This window comes from Anabrus simplex, chromosome 5, assembly GCF_040414725.1.
Source record: "Anabrus simplex isolate iqAnaSimp1 chromosome 5, ASM4041472v1, whole genome shotgun sequence".
In the NCBI taxonomy this organism is placed as follows: Eukaryota; Metazoa; Arthropoda; class Insecta; order Orthoptera; family Tettigoniidae; genus Anabrus; species Anabrus simplex.
The window spans coordinates 364353916-364377654 of NC_090269.1; the positions used below are offsets into that span (position 1 = coordinate 364353916).

General features: G+C 40.8%; 1 protein-coding gene across 1 annotated transcript in view; it reads right to left on the reverse strand.

The window, feature by feature from the left end:
- Positions 1 to 9920, reverse strand: part of LOC136874919 (cytochrome P450 4C1) — a 187906-nt gene extending 177986 nt beyond the window's left edge. Inside the window, exon 1 of the mRNA XM_067148626.2 lies at positions 9753 to 9920. The gene's annotated coding sequence lies outside the window, so the exon portion shown is untranslated. The remainder of the gene's footprint in view (positions 1 to 9752) is intronic.
- Between the last annotated feature and the right edge of the window lie 13819 nt (positions 9921 to 23739).

The window sequence follows — 23739 nt, forward strand, 5'->3', positions numbered from 1 at the left end:
ACAGAAAGTTTTAATTTTTTGGTGTCGAAGGACCTGCTTTATTTTAGGAATCAGAAGTTAATCGCATGTTTACGTAATTGATATTAAAAATAAACGCCAAAGAAAATAATGTATACTTAATTAATACATAGTAAGCTAACGAACAAGAAATTGAAGCACTGCGCTGTCATGCAAAAGAATTTGTAAGTACATCACAATAGTATTCATAAGTCTGACGAAATCACATTAACCATAAGATTTGCAAGTAGACGCTGTACTGTTACATGTTTGATGTTACACGACACTTCACACCGGTTAAGAAACTATTGGCAGGGTTCGGTGTGGGCTGATTCAAGAGTGTGACTGTGAACAAATATACAACAAGGAGATCCGTAGTTGAGAAAAGTTTGAAGTAGGGCAATCCAGGCCGCAGAGTGAGGCAGAACCATACAGTTAGTAAATGAAACACTAGAGGTAGTATTGGCGCTGCAGTCGCGTGTGAAGTTGAACGAGCGCGCTGTTCGGCAAAAGCTGGATTGTTTGGCACTGTCACTAATGGAGCTTCCCAATAAATTGAAGTATATACTTCTTTGAAGGAAAATGTCAGTCTCCTGTGCAGCTTATGGCTGCATAGAGAGGTTCATAAAGGGCCATAGCATATCATTTCACAGGCATTTTTCCTTGAAATTCATTTCCGTACGTATAAAATAATACTTTGCATGACACTCATTATCATGTGAATTGGCCTACTTGGGCTGACTTCGCGACTGATTCCCCTGTGGGCGTTAATGAGATTCTTTCGATCTTACATTGAAGACTGAAATTAATGTTTTACGAAATATAAGGGATGACATTTTCCTTTCGGTGAGTGGTCATGTGCATGATACCGAGCTAGTGGCTGCAGGTTTTAGGCCACGTAGCTGTCAGTTTACATTCAGGACATAGTGGGTTTGAACCCCACTGTCGGAAGCCCTGAACATAGTTTCCAATTCTCACACCAGGTAAATGCTGGAGCTGTACCTTAATTAAGGCCACAGTCGTTTTCTTCCCATTCCTAGCCCTTTCCTGTCCTATAGTCATCGTAAGACCTAAGTGTGTCGGTGCGACGTAAAGCAAATTGGTACAAAAAAGAAAATAAGAAAAGATGTGCATGATAGCCTGGAATTGTGGTCCGTTTTTCACTTTTTGTGTGTATTTATACTATGCCTATTAAAAGCTATTGAATATGTTTTCTGTATATACAGTTTGTTGCCTTCCCTTCATACAATACGTGTAGCAGTCCCCATTTAATCCTTACAACATTTTACAATTTAGAGACTAGATGTGCCATACCGTGTGAACATCTGAGTCCTTTACTTTCATCAATATTATTATTCCTTTAAATGTCACACAGGACTATATACAAGCATAATGTATTATTGACTGAACGAGTTGGCGGTGCGGTTAGGGCCTCGCAGCTGTAAGCTTGGTTTCGGGAAATAGGGGGTTCAAACCCCACTGTCGGCAGTCCCGAAGGTGGTTTTCCGTGGTTTCCCATTTTCACACCAGGCAAATTCTGGGGCTGTACCTTAATTAAGACCGCGGGCGCTTCCTTCCCTTTCCCAACCCAGCATCGCCGTAAGGCCTATCTGTGTCGGTGCGATGTAAATCAAATTGTAAAAAATATTGTAAATATTTTTTCAATTCTCTTCAATCATATAATTTACCACTCTCCCTTTCCATTAACGGAAACCATTTTACAAGTTAAAATCTTAAAGCAAATCATACATTTTAGGAAAAGTTAAATAAAAACTTCATAATAGGCTGAAACCACAACCGAGTGTCATATTTCCACTTATAATGACGTTTAGAAAACATCGATGATGATAATAATAATAATCATAAAATTGCCTTTACGTCCCACTACGTACTTGCACGGTTTTCGGAGACGCTGAGGTGTCAGAATTTTTTCCCCACGGGAGTTCTTTCATGTGCTACAAGAGGCTGGCTTATTTGAGCACCATCAAGTATCACCGGACTGAGCCAGGCTCGAACCTGGCAACTTGGGCTCAGAAAGCCAGGCTCTAAACCGGCGATGATAATATTTTGTCTACTTTACCCCAAAATCTCGCCAACGTTTTTAGGCCTAAATCTCGCTCATCCGCTTCGTACGAGAGAGGACATTTTCGGTCGTTGGGCAGAATTATACCAAATTTCTGGTCATTTACACAAAAAATAGCGAAATATACGAGCCCTCCTTCTAAACGTATGTTGTTAGAAGACTTCATATGAACAGAAAATTGATTTTTCTTACTTAACTGCACTTGAACACCGTCAATCAATCAATCAATCAATCAATCAATCAATCAATCAATCAATACTGATCTGCATTTAGGGCAGTCGCCCAGGTGGCAGATTCCCTATCTGTTGCTTTCCTAGCCTTTTCCTAAATGATTTCAAAGAAATTGGAAATTTATTGAACATTTCCCTTGGTAAGTTATTCCAATCCCTAACTCCCCTTCCTATAAATGAATATTTGCCCCAGTTTGTCCTCTTAAATTCCAACTTTATCTTCATATTGTGATCTTTCCTACTTTTATAAACGCCATTCAAACTTATTCGTCTACTAATGTCATTCCACGCCATCTCTCCGCTGACAGCTCGGAACATACCACTTAGTCGAGCAGCTCTTCTTCTCTTTCAATTCTTCCCAACCCAAACATTGCAACATTTTTGTAACGCTGCTCTTTTGTCGGAAATCACCCAGAACAAATCGAGCTGCTTTTCTTTGGATTTTTTCCAGTTCTTGAATCAGGTAATCCTGGTGAGGGTCCCATACACTGGAACCATACTCTAGTTGGGGTCTTACCAGTGACTTATATGCACTCTCCTTTACATCCTTACTACAACCGCTAAACACCCTCATAACCATGTGCAGAGATCTGTACCCTTTATTTACAATCCCATTTATGTGATTACCCCAATGAAGATCTTTCCTTATATTAACACTTAGATACTTACAATGATCCCCAAAAGGAACTTTCACCCCATCAACGCAGTAATTAAAACTGAGAGGACTTTTCCTATTTGTGAAACTCACAACCTGACTTCTAACCCCGTTTATCAACATACCATTGCCTGCTGTCCATCTCACAACATTTTCGAGGTCACGTTGCAGTTGCTCACAATCTTGTAACTTATTTATCACTCTATAGAGAATAACATCATCCGCAAAAAGCCTTACCTCCGATTCCACTCCTTTACTCCTATCATTTATATATATAAGAAAACATAAAGGTCCGATAATACTGCCTTGAGAAATTCCCCTCTTAATTATTACAGGGTCAGATAAAGCTTCACCTACTCTAATTCTCTGAGATCTATTTTCTAGAAATATAGCAACCCATTCAGTCACTCTTTTGTCTAGTCCAATTGCACTCATTTTTGCCAGTAGTCTCCCATGATGCACCCTATCAAATGCTTTACACAGGTCAATCGCGATACAGTCCATTTGACCTCCTGAATCCAAGATATCTGCTATATCTTGCTGGAATCCTACAAGTTGAGCTTCAGTGGAATAACCTTTTTCTAAAACCGAATTGCCTTCTATCGAACCAGTTATTAATTTCACAAACATGTCTAATATAATCAGAAAGAATGCCTTCCCAAAGCTTACATACAATGCATGTCAAACTTACTGGCCTGTAATTTTCAGCTTTATGTCTATCACCCTTTCCTTTATACAGAGGGGCTACTATAGCAACTCTCCATTCATCTGGTATATCTCCTCCGACCAAACAATAATCAAATAAGTACTTCAGATATGGTACTATATCCCAACCCATTGTCTTTAGTATATCCCCAGAAATCTGATCAATTCCAGCCGCTTTTCTAGTTTTCAACTTTTGTATCTCTCTTATTACGCATTTAATCTTGTATTCATGCTTTTTGGGCTTTCTTTTTTTACTGGAGAAAAGTATCACAAGTATACTGTAGTATCTGAGAATACTTACATGTAAGAATTTTAAACCTTATGTATATCCACACAGTTTTAAAAGGCCCCGATTTAACATTGATGAGTACGGCGGAATGAGGTGTTTGCCAAACAGCTGCGATTTCAACATGCTCCGCTCGCTACACTGATTCTCTCGTAGACGGTGGCGCCAATGCTACTCTAGTGAATCATTTACTAACTCTATGGGCAGAACAATCCCACGTGTTAGACTTATTCAGGCGCTTCATTATTTGATCTGAGACCAGCTCAAAGGTGAATCACAACATTCAAAGTTTGGGAGTCCGCTGGAGAAATTGAGGCAACGTGATACATGTCCAGGAAATGTGGTATGATCAAACAGGAAGAAAGATAATTTTGCATACAAAATCTGAACATTTCCAATAATAAAAAATGTCCATTTAAAAATTTCGCAGAACCTTATTTAACGCGTACGGTTCCGTACATAGAGGTTTGGAAACGGTAAATGTAAGGTTAAAACCGTACGGTTGGCAACACTGCTCCGGTGACTCAAAACGCTTAAGGCTTGTCGTTCACTAAACCAAATACAGTACAGACAATATGCGACACTGAGCGAGATATCGAGGGACAGCTATTGGAGCTCTCTCTAGCGAGTAGACCTGAAAACTACTGATTCTGTCATAAGAGCACGTGTATTTTTGTGTAAAGTTTTTGGTATTATTTATGCGTTTTCAGTGAGTTGACATAATTAAATAGTAGCGTGTGTCATTCCTTGATATCTCCTCTCAACATGAGGGGAAAGGTATGTGCTGTGTTTGGCTGCAGTAACTATGAAGTAGAGAAGAATGCGCGGTCGTTCTTCAGGTTCCCTCGTGACAAGAAAATGTAAGTAATATTGTGTTTGCATATATATTCTTCCAGTGACAGGGATTTTTATAGTACTTCATAATCTTCTGACCTGCTCAACCCATATTTTAATTGGCTTAAAATATAATACGCATATTTTATTGTATAGTGCAGCAGTTAACCTTCAATACCAATGTGGTGTTGTAGGTGTGATCTGTGAGTTTTGAAATGTCACAGAAGTGATTTGGATAAGGTGTACAAGAAAGAAGGGACGTTACGCTTATATACGAATCATAAGATCTGTTCAGATAATTTCCAGGCCAGCGACTTTAAAAATCCTCGACTATACAGCCAAGGGTATGTTACATTTTTACTCTAATTGTACGTAAATATTCCTCAAAGCATCACTATCGACAACATTTTCATACTTTTCTTTCTTTTATCCCTCTTCTCAGATTAAAGCCGGGATTTTATAGATTTTCTTTCTGTTAGTAGGCTTCATGTGAAGAGGAAAATTGTCCAGATATTAAATGTGCTAAATTTGACGAGAAGAAGAGATAGAATGATGGGGCACATCTTAAGACACCCAGGACTTGTTCAGTTGGTTTTTGAAGGAAGTGTAGGTGGTAAGAACGCTAGGGGTAGACCAAAGTGTGAATATGACAAGCAGATTAGAGCAGATGTAGGATACAATACTTACGTAGAAATGAAAAGGTTAGCACATGATAGGGTGGCATGGAGAGCTGCATCAAACCAGTCTATGGACTGATGACTCAAACAACAACAACATTGAATGTTAATTCATTGCATCATATGTGTAAGGAATGTGCCGATATTTTTATTGACAAGTGCCTTAATGTGATGGTACAATGTTTTTAAATGAGAAAAAAAGACAAATCCAACCGTAAGAGTTCAGGCAGGAATGCTAAAGCTAAAAAAGTAACGCATAAATGAAAGATCAAGCAATTTCACAGCAGTCCATTTCACATCTTGTTTATGTCTAATTTCAGTCTTTGAATAATAACCTTTTAAATACTTCTTCATTCATTTATCCAGAATTGCTTTAACAAATTTTGAAGTTAATATCTCAATAACACTTTCTTTCTAGACGTAATTTACTTATCCATTTCCGTATATACATTTCCACTGATATTTGAATTTAGCGCGATTGTTTCAGGTCAAGTCACTGGGAGCGCCGCCGTCGAATTGTCTCCCATTTTAGCAAGGCTAAATCCGTAAGTGTCGCGTATTGTCTTTACTGTATTTGACTAAACCAACTATCAAAAAGGGTGGTAACCTAAGTCTAGTGATAGCCCATGTCTTGATCCCAGCATGCGCCACTGTGTACAACAATACTTGCCATACTGCCGTTTATTTCGCTAGAAGTACTGGTGGCAGGAATACAAATTACTCTTTTGGACGAAATCGCTGATTTTTTGGGTACCCTTGTTCATGTTTTGCATTTTCACCCATCAGGAAATAACTTCATTTTCTGCAATATTAACATCAAAGGTGTAGAAGTATATGTGCTAACTTCATTGCTTCCAACAGGAGCCTTAATATAGCAAAACATTGCTGACATTGGACAAACAATAAATGTATTTAGAAGATATTCCACAGTTTGGAAAAACTGAACTTGAAATATTTGAAATGTTACGTAAAGTATATATATTTTCATTTATCTTTGCTATCACTTGTACTTTATTTTTCAGTGTCATTTGAAAACCTTACAGAATTATCTTCCGACAGTTCACTTTTGAAATGGGTGTACTAATTTTCTGTATCCACTGATGACAATATAGCTCTTCCAAACTTCTGGCAAATAGTATTCGCTTCTAGGTATCCGACTTCGAAAGTACCCGTATATCAGCAGTAGCGGTGGTTGGAGGGGAAGGGGTGAGGGGAGGTAGTCGCCCCCTCCCCCCACTTTGTGGAGAAAAAATTACATGTTTTTTTTTTTTCATTTTACCCGGCTGAAACTAGAAATTATCAAAACAAGCAATTTGCACAAGCCCTGTTGTCTTATCAGCTAATTATTTCCTTCATTTTATTTTATTATTAACACAATTATTAGCGGAAATCTTTCAATCAATCAATCAATACTGATCTGCATTTAGGGCAGTCGCCCAGGTGGCAGATTCCCTATCTGTTGCTTTCCTAGCCTTTTCCCAAATGATTTCAAAGAAATTGGAAATTTATTGAACATCTCCCTTGGTAAGTTATTCCAATCCCTAACTCCCCTTCCTATAAATGAATATTTGCCCCAGTTTGTCCTCTTGAATTCCAACTTTATCTTCATATTGTGATCTTTCCTACTTTTATAAACGCCATTCAAACTTATTCGTCTACTAATGTCATTCCACGCCATCTTTCCGCTGACAGCTCTTTCTTTCTTAATCTGCATACTCTCCAGGATTGGTTTTTCCCGCGAACTCAGCGAGGGATCCCACCTCTACCGCCTCAAGGGCAGTGTCCTGGAGCATGAGACTTTAGGCGGGTGATATAACTGGGGAGGGGGACCAATATATCTCCCAGGTGGCCTCACCTGTTATGCTGAATAGGGGCCTTTGTGAGGGGGATGGGAAGATTGGAAGGGTTAGATAAGGAAGAGGGAATGAAGTAGCCGTGGCCTAATTTAGGTACAATCGCGGCATTTGCCTGGAAGAGAAGTGGGAAATCACGGAAAACCACTTCGAGGATGTCTGAGGTGGGAATCGTACCAACCGCTACTCAATTGACCTTCCGAGGCTGAGTGGACCCCGTTCCTGACCTCGTACAATTTTTCAAATTTCGTGGCAGAGCCAGGAATCGAACCTGGGCCTCTGGGGTGGCAGCTAATCACGCTAACCACTACACCACACAGGCAGCCATTAGCGGAAATACGGAAAAATGTTCGTCGCGGCTAACGGATTTATATAGCGCCACAGCAAGTAGTGGACACTTTGCATGTGCTGTGAGAAAGGTTAACAGGGATATATATTTTTTTCTGAGGCCGATGACCTAGCTGTTAGTCCCCTTCAAACAACAAACATAATCCTTTTTTATTTGCCAAGGTCATGGACGCAGGTTGATTCACCCGCTTGCCGCGCGCATTCGTCAGTCTGGCAGTCTCTTTAGTGTTTGTTAGTTTGCTAGTGTGCCGTCAAATACTAGTAATAAATAAGTTACAGGATTGTGAGTGACTACTAAAAGACCTCGACATTGAGATGGAATCTTGGTAAACGGGATGAAAAAGACAGGTTGTAAGTTTCACCGGGAGGAAAAGTACCCTCAGTTTAATTACTGTGTTGGAGTGAAAGTACCTCACGGCGACCACTATAAATAGCCTACTTAGGTATTGCATAAGGAAAGGTCTTCATTTGAGTAATCGCATTTCATCATCATCATCATCTGTTTACCCTCCAGGGTCGGCTTTTCCCTCGGACACAGCGAAGGATCCCACCTCTACCGCCTCAAGGGCAGTGTCCTGGAGCTTCAGACTCTCGGTCGGGGATACAACTGGGGAGAATGACCAGTACCTCGCCCAGGCGGCCTCACCTGCTATGCTGAACAGGGGCCTGGTGCAGGGATGGGAAGATTGGAAGGGATAGGCAAGGAAGAGGGAAGGAAGCGGCCGTGGCCTTATGTTAGGTACCATCCCGGCATTCGCCTGGAGGAGAAGTGGGAAACCACGGAAAACCACTTCCAGGATGGCTGAGGTGGGAATCGAACCCACCTCTACTCAGTTGACCTCCCGAGGCTGAGTGGACCCCGTTCCAGCCCTCATGCCACTTTTCAAATTTCGTGGCAGAGCCGGGAATCGAACCCGGGCCTCCGGGGGTGGCAGCTAATCACACTAACCACTACACCACAGAGGCGGACTGTAATCGCATTTACGAGGCTATAAAAAACGGTCACAGATATCTTCACATGGTTATGAGCCTATTTAAGGGTTGTAGTAACGATGTAAAGGAGAGGGCGTAAGAATTCAATTACAGTATGGTTCTAGTGTATGGGACCCATTACTTAATACAAGAACTGAAAAAGATTCAAAGGAAAGCAGCATGATTAGTTCTGGGTGATTTCCGACAAAAGAGTAGTCACATGAAAATGTTGCAAACTTTGGGCTGGGAAGACTTGGGAGTAACGAGCCGAGCTCTTCGACTAAACGGTATGTTTCGAGCTGTCAGTAGAGAGATGGGATGGCTTGAAATGACATTAGTAGACAAATACACTTCAGTGAAACTTTTAAAATAAGAAACGACAAAGTTGGAATTCAAGAGAAAAAATTAGGGAAAATATTCATTTATAGGAAGAGGAAGTAGGGATTGAATCAAAGGAAATGTTCGATAATATTTTCTTTGAAATTATTTCAGAAAAGTCTAGGTAAACAACTGATACGGAATCTGCCACGTGGGCGACTGCCCTGAACGCAAATCAATGTTGATTGATTGATTGATTGATTGATTGATTGATTGATTGATTGATTGATTGATTGATTGATTGATTGATTGATTGATTGATTGATTGATTGATTGATTGATTGATTGATTGATTGATTGATTGATTGATTGATTGATTGATTCTTAGTGGAATAGAGTGGTTAGACTTATGCCAGGCCACCTTTGCTTCCAGGAATTAAATTCGTACTCATTTCTGTTGTAGGTTGAATGAACGTCAGGGTTATGTGTTTCTCCAGAAGTAGAAATCTTGTTTCCAAATGTCTCGATTTCCTGAAAGTAAATCGAATCCGCGTTCTTCCAGGTAAACCGAGTAAGCCTATATCGTCTTGGCTTGGCAACCTGGTAAATGAACGTAGTGGTACGGTTTGTTGATTATAATTTCTATTAAACCTATCATCATGTTATCTCCCTTTCTTGTTTTAATTCCTACTTACTGTACTATATCTACAAGATTAGTCACGCAGAGTTACTTATGTATTCGATTAATCAAATAAACTGGTTGAAGAACTTTAAAGATACAGTACGGTACTTACTCGAATGATTCACAATGGAGTAGCTGAACACGGTGAAGCTTATCCTCTTGTTTAACACATCGATAGACGGGCGCCGGCGTACATCAGCCTCTCCTAATCAAGCGAAGTAGAATAAGCTAAGAACTGTGGTAGCGTCTTAATTAACAAGATGATTTCAATGGACTAATCTTGTCCAATCGCACCGGTATGACCTTCAACATGACTAGTTTCTGTCCGTTACAAGCCAGAGATAAAACGTCGGACTGGTAATCGAGAGTGATCGACAAAGGAGCAGAATCTTACAGTTTTATCTCCCAATGCCATATCGCCGGGAGCCTATTCAAGTTAAATTAATTGCAGTAATATCGACAACTCAGAGCAATACTATCGTAACTAGCGTTTTTCACACCTTTTCTTATTTGTTTATTATTGCTATTTGCCCCTACTTGCACCATGTGGTATGAACCTGCGTGTAATTGGAATGGAGGAAGTATAGAGTGTTGAATGTGAGGAAAGGAACATTAAGGACGACACAAACACCCAGTCCCCAGGCCAGGGATATTAATCAGGGATATTAATCATTTACAGTTTAAAAACACTTACCCAGCCGGGAATCGAACCAGGGGCCGCCAGGTGACAGGCGGACGCGTTGCCCCTTACACCGCGGGGCTGGACTTCTCACATCTTACATTAACCTCTAGTGACCCTGTGTATCATATATAATAAGTCATATGTTTTATGTTTTTCTGGCTCAGACCAGTAGCGGCGAATAGGTGGGGGAGGGGGACTTTGTGGAGAGAACATTACATTTCTATTCCATTTCAGCCAGCTGAAACTAGGAATTATCGTATTAAAGCAAGCAATTTGTGCAAGCCCTGTTGTTTTATCAGTTAATTCTTTATTCTCTTTAATTATTAACAAAAGTATAGCAGGAATAGGCACAAAACGTCGTTCTTCACGGCTAACCGATTTGTATAGTGTCACAAGAAGTAGTGGAGAATTTGCATGTGCCGTGAGGAAGAGTAGCAGCCGCAGTGGCGGCTGGTGGACTCTCACGTCGGGGGGCGGCTGCCACAGTACTTTTTCCCTCGCATCTCTTTCTTGACAAGTTTGACAGAAAAAAGAAGAGCAAAGTAGTGTTTCCTTTATCTTCTTCTTAATCGATTTACCCACCAGGGTCCGTTTTTAAATCGTACTCAGCAAGGGTTCCCACCTCTACCGCCTCAAGGGCAGTGTCCTGGAGCTTCAGACTCTGGGTCTCGGATACAACTGGGGAGGATGACCGGTACCTCGCCCAGGCGGCCTCACCTGCTATGCTGAACAGGGGCCTTGCGGGAGTATGGGAAGGTTGGAAGGGATAGATAAGGAAGAGGGAAGGAAGCGGCCGTGGCCTTAAGTTAGGTACCATCCCGGCATTTGCCTGGAGGAGAAGTGGGAAACTACGGAAAATCACTTCCAGGATGGCTGAGGTGGGAATCGAACCCACCTCTACTCAGTTGACCTCCCGAGGCTGAGTGGACCCCGTTCCAGCCCTCGTACCACTTTTCAAATGTCGTGGCAGAGCGGGGAATCGAACCCGGGCCTTCGGGGGGTAGAAGCTAATCACACTAACAACTGCACCACAGAGGCGGAAGTTTCTGCTATCAATCTATGATTTTATTCCAAGTTTCTTCTTTCTGTTTCGTGGTAACTCCATCTGTCCTTTTACATTCAGTGCCGTCTTTGTGTCTTATAACTCTGTTACAATCTCGGAAAAAATAGACGATATTTTTCTCTTTTGTTCTTCCATATTGCTAATAAGTATACTTTATTCCGACTGACAAACCGTAGTGCGTTCGTAATTCTCCGTAATGTTTAATTCCACTGGCAACTAAACGTGCTTAAGTAATTGATTGAGAATGGTCAACGACAGCTCAGAAGAGATGAAACATTGTCCCTTAGTGTTCTTAATTGTGCTAAGTTTTCCCCAAAAGAATTCAAATGTCCCGTTGTTATATAAACATCATATGAACACGCTACGTCACTAAGGCATATCAGCCACGAAGAGAACGATCATGATCAAGGACAAGTTGAAGTTAATACTCTTGTGAACTCACGAAATTACACCAGGCCTTATTGTGGCAAATCTTTCTGTAGTTTAAACTGTCATATCACCCGCGCATATCTTGCTGTCTGCAGGAAAGCAATTACGGAGCGATATGAAGCGAATGAATCCATGTATGTAGAGCCCTTGTCCTGCCGTTTCTCTACGGGGTCGGATATGAAGTGAGATGAATCTTCGTGGCGAGTTTTTACGACCGAATGCCCTTCCTGACATCAACCTCATCAGAAGAGTTAATGAGATGAAATGAATGACGTGGTGTAGTGGTTAGTGTGATCAGCTGCCACCCGCTGAGGCCCGGGTTCGATTCCCGGCTCTGCCACGAAATTTGAAAAGTGGTATGAGGGCTGAAACGGGATCCACTCAGCCTCGAGAGGTCAACTGAGTAGAGGTGGGTTCGATTCCCCCCTCAACCATCCTGGAAGTAGGTTTCCGCGGTTTCCCAATTCTCCTCCAGGCAAATGCCGGGATGGTACCTAACTTAAGGCCACGGCCGCTTCCTTCCCTCATCCTTATCTGTCTCTTCCAATCTTCCCATCCCCCCGCAAGGCCCCTGTTCTGCATAGCAGGTGAGACCACTGGTCATCCTTCCTAGTCGTATCCCCCGACCCAATGTCTCGCTCCAGGACACTGCCCTTGAGGCGGTAGAGGTGGGATCCCTCGCAGAGTCCGAGGGAAAAACCAACCTTGGGGGTAAGCAGATTAAGAAGAAGAAGAGATTAATGCCGTGATATATAATAGTAGGAAGGGTAAGGGTGAAACCCGATACCGGCATATAGCCTAATCCTGTCGAATAGCACCAAGGGATCTGCTCAAGGCTCAACGTCTCCATCCGACGGAGGAATCACCCTCACTCCATATGAACACTGTGGAGAGGTTTGGAATTGAATCCAGGCTTTTGGCACGCAATGTGGTGATTAAAAATTGTATACTATCATCTCTCCTACCCTGAAGACCAACATTCTGATAGAGAAAGTTTTTCGACTAACGGGACTCGAACCGGCTAATCAACCACGGTGTCCGAGCTTACAGACTCGACGCCTTAGCGATCATGGCCACCAGGTGGGCAAACCAGTTCATCCATATTCACATCAGATATAGTAAACCAGATGATGACGGGCCGATGACCTTCGATGTTAGGCCCCTTCAAACAACAATCATCATCATCATCATCATCATCATCATCATCATCAAACCAGATGATAAACCAAACGTTAGTTCGATTTCTTTTGATTTTATACTTTGGAAAAAACGTTTTCGAGAATCTAGACAGTCAGGGATGAAAATAAATATGAGGACATTGTTAACAATTTCATTGAATTTGTGCGAAACGTTCCGTCGAAATGCAAGCACCCTGAACACCCTGCTGTAATATAATATGAAACTAGGAAAGCGAGGTAAACAGTACAAAAACAGTCCCAGTATAGCCTACTTTTCTTCTTCTTCTTTATCTGCTTACCCTCCAGGGTGGGGTTTTCCCTCGGTTTCAGCGAGGGATCCCACTTCTGCCGCCTCAAGGACCGTGTCCTGGAGCTTCAGACTCTGGGTCTGGGGATGAAACTGGGGAGGATGGCCAGTACCTCGCACAGGCGGCCTCACCTGCTATGCTGAACAGGGGCCTTGTGGGGGATGGGAATATAGCCTACTCAGTGTACTAATTCTCAAAATCGTGATAAACATTTCAAGGAAAAGAAATTAATATCAGTATGGTCTTATATAGCATTAATACTGTTATAGGAGAAAGTGAGAGCTCAGAATGTCAGGGCCACTACAGAGGGCAAACAATGTGAAATTCCACCCACATTTTATTTTTTAAATTTTACTCTAATACTCTAGGCGTTGAAAATTCTGCTACTCTGGATGTATATAATTTTTATGACTGTTGTATGACCAAAACAGAAATTAACCTTACAGTAAAAGGAATGGACGGAGATACGAAGGCAATTGTATTGTATAGTATTGTATTTTATTTCATGTCCGCCTCTGTGGTGTAGTGGTTAGTGTGATTACCTGCCACCCCCGGCTCTGCCCGAAATTTGAAAAGTGGTACGAGGGCTGGAACGGGGTCCACTCAGCCTCGGGATGACAAATGAGTAGAGATGGATTCGATCCCCACCTCAGCTATCCTGGAAGTGGATATCCGTGGTTTCCCACTTCTCCTCCAGACAAATGCCGGGATGGTACCTAACTTAAGGCCACGGCCGCTTCCTTCCCTCTTCCTTGTCTATCCCTTCCAACCTTCCCATCCTCCCGCAAGGCCCCTGTTCAGCATAGCAGGTGAGGCCGCCTGGGCGAGGTACTGGTCATCCTCCCAAGTTGTATCCGAGATCCAGAGTCTAAAGCTCCAGGACACCCCTGAGACGGTAGAGGTGGGATCCCTCGCTGAGTCCGAGGGAAACACCAACCCTGGAGGGTAAACAGATTAAGAAAGAAAGATTTTACTTTATCCAACTGATCATACAGTGATATGGGGCACGTAAGTAATCATATTTATAGTAACAAAGGATAAAACAGTAATATACATACCATGAGAAATAAAAAGATATATACAATGTGGTAAAGAGGCACAAGTTAAAAAAAATAGGCGATACATAAGTTAATTTTCAAGAGCTAAGTATTCTTCAATATAATAAGAACAATGGTTAGAAACAAATTTGAATAATTCTTTCTTAAATTTTGAACATGGTTTTCTATGCTTAATGTAGTCTGGCAATTTATTAAATAAATGTACTCCTGCATAACTCAAACTTGAATCATATAGCTTAGTTGTGTGTGTTTCTCTGTGCAAGCTGTGTCTATTTCTAGTATTATGCCTATGTACATCGGAGTTTATGGTGAAGCTGTTTACATTCTCCTTCATATATACAAGTGTATGGAAGGTATAAAGGCTAGGCAATGGTAAAATTAAATAAAGTTTAAAGTATTTCTTGCAGCTTGTCCTCCTGCCGACACCGGCCATTCCACTAATTATTTTATTTTGTACTGATAACTTAAAGATGACCTATCTTTATCGTAAATTCCCCCAGTAAATGATTCCATAGGTTAGTATGGGATGGTCATATGCAAAATACATCATTCGGCAAGCCTCTAAATTAAAACTAGTTTTCAAAGATATTATCATGAAATAAATTCTACAAAGCTTTTTCCCTCTAATCTCTGTGTGTTTTTCCCAGGTTAATGATTCATCCATCCACAAGCCAAGAAACTTTGTTGATGATGAGTACTCATCTATGGTCTCTCCAAATGATATTGGACTAATTTCCATATTTAGATTAATCTTATGGTGAAATCTAATCACAGAAGTTTTCTGTTTACTTAAAATTAATGTATTGTCTTCAAGCCAGCTCAGGATATTACTCCTATATTGCCTGCCTTTAATTCTAACCCTTCAGAACTTTCATCAGCTACAAAAACAGTAATATCGTCTTCAAACAAAGTTAATTGCACTCCTTGAATATCATCGACAATTTTGGCAATATCATTAATAAATACTAAAAATAATAATGGTCCTAAAGGCCTGGTATTTATGATTATGTGTTATGATTAAGTTATGATGTGTCATATTGCTGAAATGAGGTGTTGGAGAAGTGGTGGTATAAAATGGTTGAAGTTATTGAGGACTGTGTTATATTGCTGAAATGTGGTGTTGGAAGTTATTGAGGGCTTGGTATTTATGATTATGTGTTATGATTAAGTTAGGAGGTGTTATATTGTTGAAATGTGGTGTTGGAGAAGTGGTGATATAAGATGGTGAATGGTAGAAGGTGAGTGTTATTGTCGAAGAAGTAGAGGTGGTATATGTTGAAATGTGGTGTTGGAGAAGTATGGAGAAGTGGTGGTTTACTCATGAGTAAGTTGTAAGTGAAGGCGGTTTGGTATTTAATCTGATTATTTATTACTGAATTTTTTTGGGTATTGCTGAAATGTGGTCTTGGAAAGGGCGGAGATGGATAAGTTATTGAGGGCTATTGCTGAAATGTGGTATTGGAGAAGTGGTGGTATAAGATGGTTGAAATGTGGTGATGGAGAAGTGATAGGTAGAGTTATTGAGGGCTTGATATTTATGTGTTATGATTAATGATGTGTCATATTGCTGAAATGAGGTGTTGGAGAAGTGGTGGTATAAAATGGTTGAAGTTATTGAGGACTATTGTTGAAATGTGGTGAGAAGTGGTGTTATTTTGCAAATTTTAGAGTTTGAAAATTTTGATTTGGTGGTGTATCTGAAATGGAAACTGTGTCGAGTACTTAGTTAAGTATGTGAAGTTGGGTAATGATTTGGGATTGCATGAAGGCAAGGTCTTTCTGTTTGTGTTAGAGTTGGTTGGAATGCAAGTGCTCAAATGCTGAGTGTTGTTGTTTGGAGTATTGATGAGGTGTGCTAGTGCTGAAATGCTGAGTGTTGTTGTTTGGAGTATTGATTAGGTATAGGTCAGGAACAATAATGTGACGCAAGTGCAGTGCGCAATAAGGACACTTGATGAGTATGTTTGAACATTGAGTAAGAGACTGCTACAGCAAATATTCTGGGGTTTTAATTCAACGGAATGAGGGGCATGGCACGAGGTTCTGAGTATGACTGCTGTGGTGACTCTATTTTGGGGGTTGTACGTTTCCGGAGTATCCAACGAACCTCACGGCATGCCCAGGGGATACGGAGATTTGATTATTTTATTTATTGGTGTGAACGTGGTGGTTTACGATTAGGAGTGGAATGGTGAGAGGGAAAGCATTGTAATCTGGTTGGATCTTGGGGCCTTCAGGAGGTCTCCACGGGAAGGGCCGGTCAAGTCATCATTGGGTTTGCGGCCTTCTTCTCACCAGGGGGATGACTCGGCCGGACGGTAGGTTTTTATGTGGTGTTTGTTCTGTTTGTGTTTGTTTATATGGTGGAGTGCGGTGGCTTAGGTTGGATTATTTTATTGTGAATAATGGTCCTAAAACTGACCCCTGTTGAACACCATGATCTATGTTTCTAGCACAGGAATACACATTCTTAATTACATTTTTGCTCAAATCAGTACCGGTATATGATATTTCAACAATCTGTCTTCTATCCCCTAAAAATGATTTGAACCAGCTATAGGCCATTCCCGGAACCCCATACATGTATAACTTTTCTAAAAGATAGCTGTGGTCAATGATATCAAAAGCTTTTGTTAAGTCTAAGAAAATACCTAAACATTAACCCTTCCCATCTAGTGTGTCATATATCCGTTCAATAAAGTTAATGAATGCTGTGGTAGTTGATCTATTTTTACGAAAGCCATTTTGGCAACCAGCTAATATATTATGGTTCTCTAAGAACGATAATAGTCTATCGTACATAATTCTTTCCAGTATTTTGGAGAATACAGAGGGGAGGCAGACAGGCCTATAGTTGCCAGCATCTTCTTCATTACACTTTTTATGTATCGGAACAACTTTGGTTACCTTGAAGTTGTCTGGAAATATACCAGTGGTTAGTGACAAATTTATCAAATAAGAGAGAAGCTTGATTATGTATTGGTAACAGCATTTAATAAGGTACCGGTAGTTTGAATAACCATCTAAACCAGAAGACTTCTTTTTACCCATCTGTTTTATTATCTTCCCTATCTCTTGCTCAGTCACAGGAGTAAGTAACATGGATGATACATTCCTGTGAACTGTATTCAAGTTTGTTCTTGTCATTTATGTTTAAAAATTTTCCGTTAACCTCAAAACTGCTTCTAGAAAATATTTACTAAAGATTTATGCAACTTCTTCTGGATCACTGACTTCTTTCCTTACATTTGAAGAGTAATATTCGTTTTTATTGGAACTAGAGTACCTTTCTCCCTTTTTATAATGTTCCACATACATTTAGACCTGTTTTTAGAATGTTTTAGCTCATTCTCATTATGCAATCTTTTGGCAGCCTTCAAAACTTCTCGATATATGTTATTATATTTCTTATAATAATCATTCAGTTCAGATGAGGTGTTACTCCCTTTCTCACATTTGCTTAAAAACCTTAATCGTCTACTTGAATTTCTAATTCCTGTTGTAATCCACCCATTCTTATAATTCTATACACTTATCCTTTCGACTGGTATTGCCACTTGATAACAATAGCTGAACAAACCCAAAAACTCACTGAAGGCCTCATTAGTTGAGTTATTTCTATATACACTCTCCCAAGTTTCCTTGGCCAATAACTGGTTAAAATATGAAATATTTTCCTTGTTACACATTCTAGTTTCCCTGTAAATAACATTGTTTTTTTTTTAATTACGGTTTCCTATTACCCTAAAATTCAGATGCACAATTTGAGCAAAATGATCTGAAAAACCTGTATCATAAACTTCTGTTTCATAATTCCACATTTCCTCATTCAATACAACTTGATCTACTGCTGACTTTGTTGCTATATTTCTAGAAAATAGATCTCAGAGAATTAGAGTAGGTGAATCTTTCTGACCCTGTAATAATTAAGGGGGGAAATCCTCAAGGCAGTATTATCGGACCTTTATGTTTTCTTATATATATAAATGATATGAGTAAAGGAGTGGAATCGGAGGTAAGGCTTTTTGCGGATGATGTTATTCTCTATAGAGTGATAAATAAGTTACAAGATTGTGAGCAACTGCAACGTGACCTCGAAAATGTTGTGAGATGGACAGCAGGCAATGGTATGTTGATAAACGGGGTTAAAAGTCAGGTTGTGAGTTTCACAAATAGGGAAAGTCCTCTCAGTTTTAATTACTGCGTTGATGGGGTGAAAGTTCCTCTTGGGGATCATTGTAAGTATCTAGGTATTAATATAAGGAAAGATCTTCATTGGGGTAATCACATAAATGGGATTGTAAATAAAGGGTACAGATCTCTGCAGATGGTTATGAGGGTGTTTAGGGGTTGTAGTAAGGATGTAAAGGAGAGTGCATATAAGTCTCTGGTAAGACCCCAACTAGAGTATGGTTCCAGTGTATGGGACCCTCACCAGGATTACCTGATTCAAGAACTGGAAAAAATCCAAAGAAAAGCAGCTCGATTTGTTCTGGGTGATTTCCGACAAAAGAGTAGCGTTACAAAAATGTTGCAATGTTTGGGTTGGGAAGAATTGAGAGAAAGAAGAAGAGCTGCTCGACTGAGTGGTATGTTCCGAGCTGTCAGCGGAGAGATGGCGTAGAATGACATTAGTAGACGAATAAGTTTGAATGGCGTTTATAAAAGTAGGAAAGATCACAATATGAAAATAAAGTTGGAATTTAAGAGGACAAACTAGGGCAAATATTCATTTATAGGAAGGGGCGTTAGGGATTGGTATAACTACCAAGGGAGATGTTCAATAAATTTCCAATTTCTTTGAAATCATTTAGGAAAAGGCTAGGAAAACAACAGATAGGGAATCTGCCACCTGGGCGACTGCCCTAAATGCAGATCAGTATTGATTGATTGATTGATTGATTGATTGATTGATTGATTGATTGATTGATTGATTGATTGATTGATTGATTGATTGATTGATTGATTGATTGATTGATTGATTGATTGATTGATTGATTGATTGATTGATTGATTGATTGATTGATTGATTGATTGATTGATTGATTGATTGATTGATTGATTTGTATCCCGAGATATTCTAGTTGGTTGATTTACAACTGCCTTTAGAACATACAAGGAGGCAACATGTCTAGCCTCTGCTTACCTCGTCCACCATCATTCCCTAAAAAAATCTACATTAAAGTTGCCCTTGATTATTACATTTTTGTTGCTATTCTGTAGGTCATCTAAAATAATTTCAATATTATTATTAAATGTTTCAACATTACTAGAAGGATTTCTATAAATGCATATAATTATTAACGTATAATCCACTAGTCCAACAAAGTTAGCCTCGAAATGCTCCTCTACATTCAGATATTCAAATTTATCCAACTGCTTACATTTGATATTACACTGAAGAAAATGGAAATTGCAAAACCCAGAAGGAGTAGTGCTACATTGCTGCAATTGAACATGCAGGACGAGTGTTCGGTTGTGATTCGATGATTACACTTTCAGGTCCCTCTGACCGCAAGTTTGGACAACAATCAATACAGGACGTGCCCACCACGAGCTGCAATACATTGATGAATTCGTCGAGGCATGGAGTCAATAAGGACCTAGATCGCTTCCTGAGGAATTGTGGCCCATGCTTGCTGCACTGCACGAGTCAGTTGTTGCAGAGCTGAGGGTGGCTGAGGACGGTTGGCCAGTTGTCGACCCATCATGTCCCACACATGCTCAATACGACTGAGGTTCGGGCATCTGGCGGGCCATTCTAAGGTTGTGATGTCGTGGAGAGCTTCTCTGGAGATGCGTGCAGTGTGAACCCGGGCATTGTCCTGCTGAAACATCCCATTAGCAATGTTCGCCATCATAGGGACAACCACTGGATTGAGTACCCTATCAACGTACTGTCGAGCAGTCATAGTGCCCTCAACAAGCACTAATTGTGATTTCACATTAAAACCAATAGCCAGGTCTACGAGTGTGGGTACCTTCATTTGACCACTGCTGCCATACACGTTGTACCGTAGATGCCTGTCGGCCAACACGTGCAGCGACAGTCCTTAGCGATAATCCAGTCTCACACAGCCCAATTATCCGAGCCCTCTCAAACGGCGACAGTTGTTGATAGCGTGCTCTTCTCTGTCGTCGAGGCATGTTTGACGGGGAACACTTGACTGCGCAGACTGCAAGTCAACTACGCTACACCAGAGTCCGTATACTGGAGTTGATTCCTCCCTCGGCCAATCACGTGGGGAGACCTGTAGTAACAATCCAATGGGTCTGAAACTTTGATCGTTTACATACCTACATGGCATCGTTCTATATTTGAAAATCAACACAAACGACCAATGCCTTCATGGTGTTGCAATTTCCATTTTCTTAAGTGTATTATTCACATATATACATGAACCTCCTCACTTCATTTTCTTTCTGAAAAATTGACTTGCAAGAGCATAACCTTCTAATACAAAGTTTAAAATCTCATCCTCTATCAACCAATGTTCAGTTAAACATAAAACATCATACCCTTGTAGGTTATCTGCCAACAGAACCTCCATACTTAGTGTTACCGAATTTTTGTGGTAGGTAGAGGTGAAAGAAGGTGCGGGGGGTGAACAGGTCTCAAAATACGAAGCTAAAGTTAGTTTAAAATTTAACAAGGTTATATTTTCTTATCAAAATAAAGAAATAACAAGAATGGCAGGTACAGAGTAGCAAGACAACAAAAGTACAAGTATGGTGTTACAGGATTTGGGCTCCGAGAGACAGACACCTAATTCTTGAGCAATGAGCCCAACTTTACTTATAAGATTTAACAAAGGGGCAGAAAACCCCAATCATGCCCAGGAGCACTGGTCCCACTTACTCAGAAAAGCCTGCTCGAGGCACACAGAAACCAAATTTCCAAAAGAGCAAACCGCTCTCAAAGTTCCGGCCTATAAAAGACCACACCAAACTCCACATTCAAGCTGTCTTCCAAAGACATATACACAGGGGTAAAAATACCCAACCTACTGAGGCCTATTCAGAGAAGAAACAGAAATATTACATGGCCTCTAAAATCTCAACTTGAAAGGAGGCTTTCTTGCGCTCCTAATACACTTTATATAAAACCCACTTGGCACTAGGCCGTTACTGCAAGGGCTAATCCCATACTAAAGAGGTGACTTAATAAGAAGACAATTTACCTTACGTTAAGGAAGAAACGGTTGAGAAAAAAATAAGTTCACCTCAATGCAATATGAATGGGAGCTCGAGAGGGTTAAGCACTCTCTATCCCAGTTTTAAGTTTAAAACGATAGAATTGAAACTAAGTGTCTTTACATTTTAGAGGAAAGTTACATGGCGAAAGGCTTCGGACCTGCCCCGAGAGTTAAACTGCTGAGCTAGCAAGAAAATAAATTATTAGACGGCCATTACCTTGAGGTTGTACTGCTGCCCGAAGAAAGAGGCGCTTCCCGCCCCCTGCTACGTACTTTACACTTTGAAAGTTGGTACTGAAGTGGCGCAGAGACCCGAAAATCAGCAGTTTAAATACCCTCGCGGAAAGTTCGAGGCGTTTCAGGAATGAGGACACCCTCCCACAAGAATTTTATTGGTTACAGAACACAGTTACAGAGCAGTTTGGGGAAGAAGGCCCCGATTGGCCGAAAATTAATTTAAGAAATTCGGGATTGGCTAATTTCAAAACGAGGGGAAATAAAGGGTTAATATTGCCAACTTAAACCATGACTGAAAGAAAGTTAACAAAGAATAAACTTATGAATTCAACATTTCTCCAAAAGCATAGTTCTTTCACTTCGCACTAGGGTGCACAATTGTAATTCTTCAGTAGTGTCCTCTTGAAGAGAAGGTCTACACTTCTTACTACCGGCAAAACAAAATACATCGAAAACGACCCAGTTCAGAAACTTCAAATTTTACAAGTAGTGACATCTTCTGAAAAACTTGAGAATTAGCACTGTAGTTAAAGTTCAGGCTTCCTCCAGTAGGAGAGTTTCAACTGGCGCAATTTTTAAATTAGCGGCACGGAGGTGTACCGCCCGGTACAGACCTCCCCCCCCCAAAGGTTCGTCCAAGGGGTAACCCAGAAGAACATAACCTTTTGTTTCAAAATAAGGTTCAAATTATGATACTGATATAGAAGTTAATTGCGGAAGTATTTGCCAACAATTTTTCTTAAAATGATTGGATTCAGTTTCAAAACTCTTTGATTACTATTGATGTAATGTCTTTGTGCTTGTCGAAGTTGAATTCAGAAGGGAGCTTTTAGTTTTTAAAGTTGAGGAAAAATTTTCTAAGTCCACCAGATATTGTCGTTGAATGCGAAAATAGTAGTAATATTGATGTTAAATGTCCATGTAGCTGATTACATATATCCAAAGTTGATTAAGTTAGACGGCCAGACCGGCCGCTGCTGCTTGTGTCCAGAGGAAGCCGCTCGGACCCCTCAAGTACCCTGAGATATCGCTCGCCCGCACTATGAGAGGAGTAGTGGTATTGAAGCACGCCGCGCCCGCGGCGAATATTCAGGTCGCGGGCCAGTTACAGGTTGTGCGCCGCACGTCAGCCTTGGCCGGGAGGAGGACTCCGGCTCGCCGTACACTGGTTGGCCTCACTGGACAAGGGCGGGCCCTTACCCTGCCTCAGTAGCGGTACGGCGCCGCGCTGCTGCGGGGGCAATGAAACATTAAAGCTCGGCGGCAGAATTTTTGTTTGACCAGAATGATTTTAGGGTACATTCATTGTGGCGAGGTTGAGGGGCCAGCGGCGTGGAGATATTTATTTAATTCCCATCAGCCACAGTGTGTTGTGGAGCAGGAGACGGGATCGTGGTAATGGCCGTGGTAAGGACAGGATGGCAGTTTAGCTGATCGGGGAAGGTTTACAAAAAACTTCCATATAAGGAAACAGAGTCCAAGGGCAGAAGGCCTTAAAGGTGAAACCCCTCAAAAAAATATATATAACCTTCCTATTTCTTTCAAAATTATATGAAGCAAGTTAACACAGAAATTATACAGGTTTCACCTGTGACAGGTGCACCCTAAATATCCTCTCGGTGGCTGGATTGCTTAGCAATAAGGTAACGGGAGTAAGGAAATCGAGAATAGTACACGGCCCATGAAATCTGGGGGCAAGCTTGCCCGCGGGAATAAAATTCTTGACCATCACCTGGTCACCTACCTTCAAATGGGTGGGTCTCCGTCCACGATCATATCTTTCCCTAACCTTTTCATGAGACACTTTAAGATTGGCTTTAGCCTTCTTCCAAAGATCTTTAATGTTGGTTAGATCTATTGTCTCGGGTAGAATGTCACTCAGAGACCAGAGGTTAGAGAGCGGCGTGTTGGGGACAAACTTGAACATCAACGAAGCTGGAGTAAATTT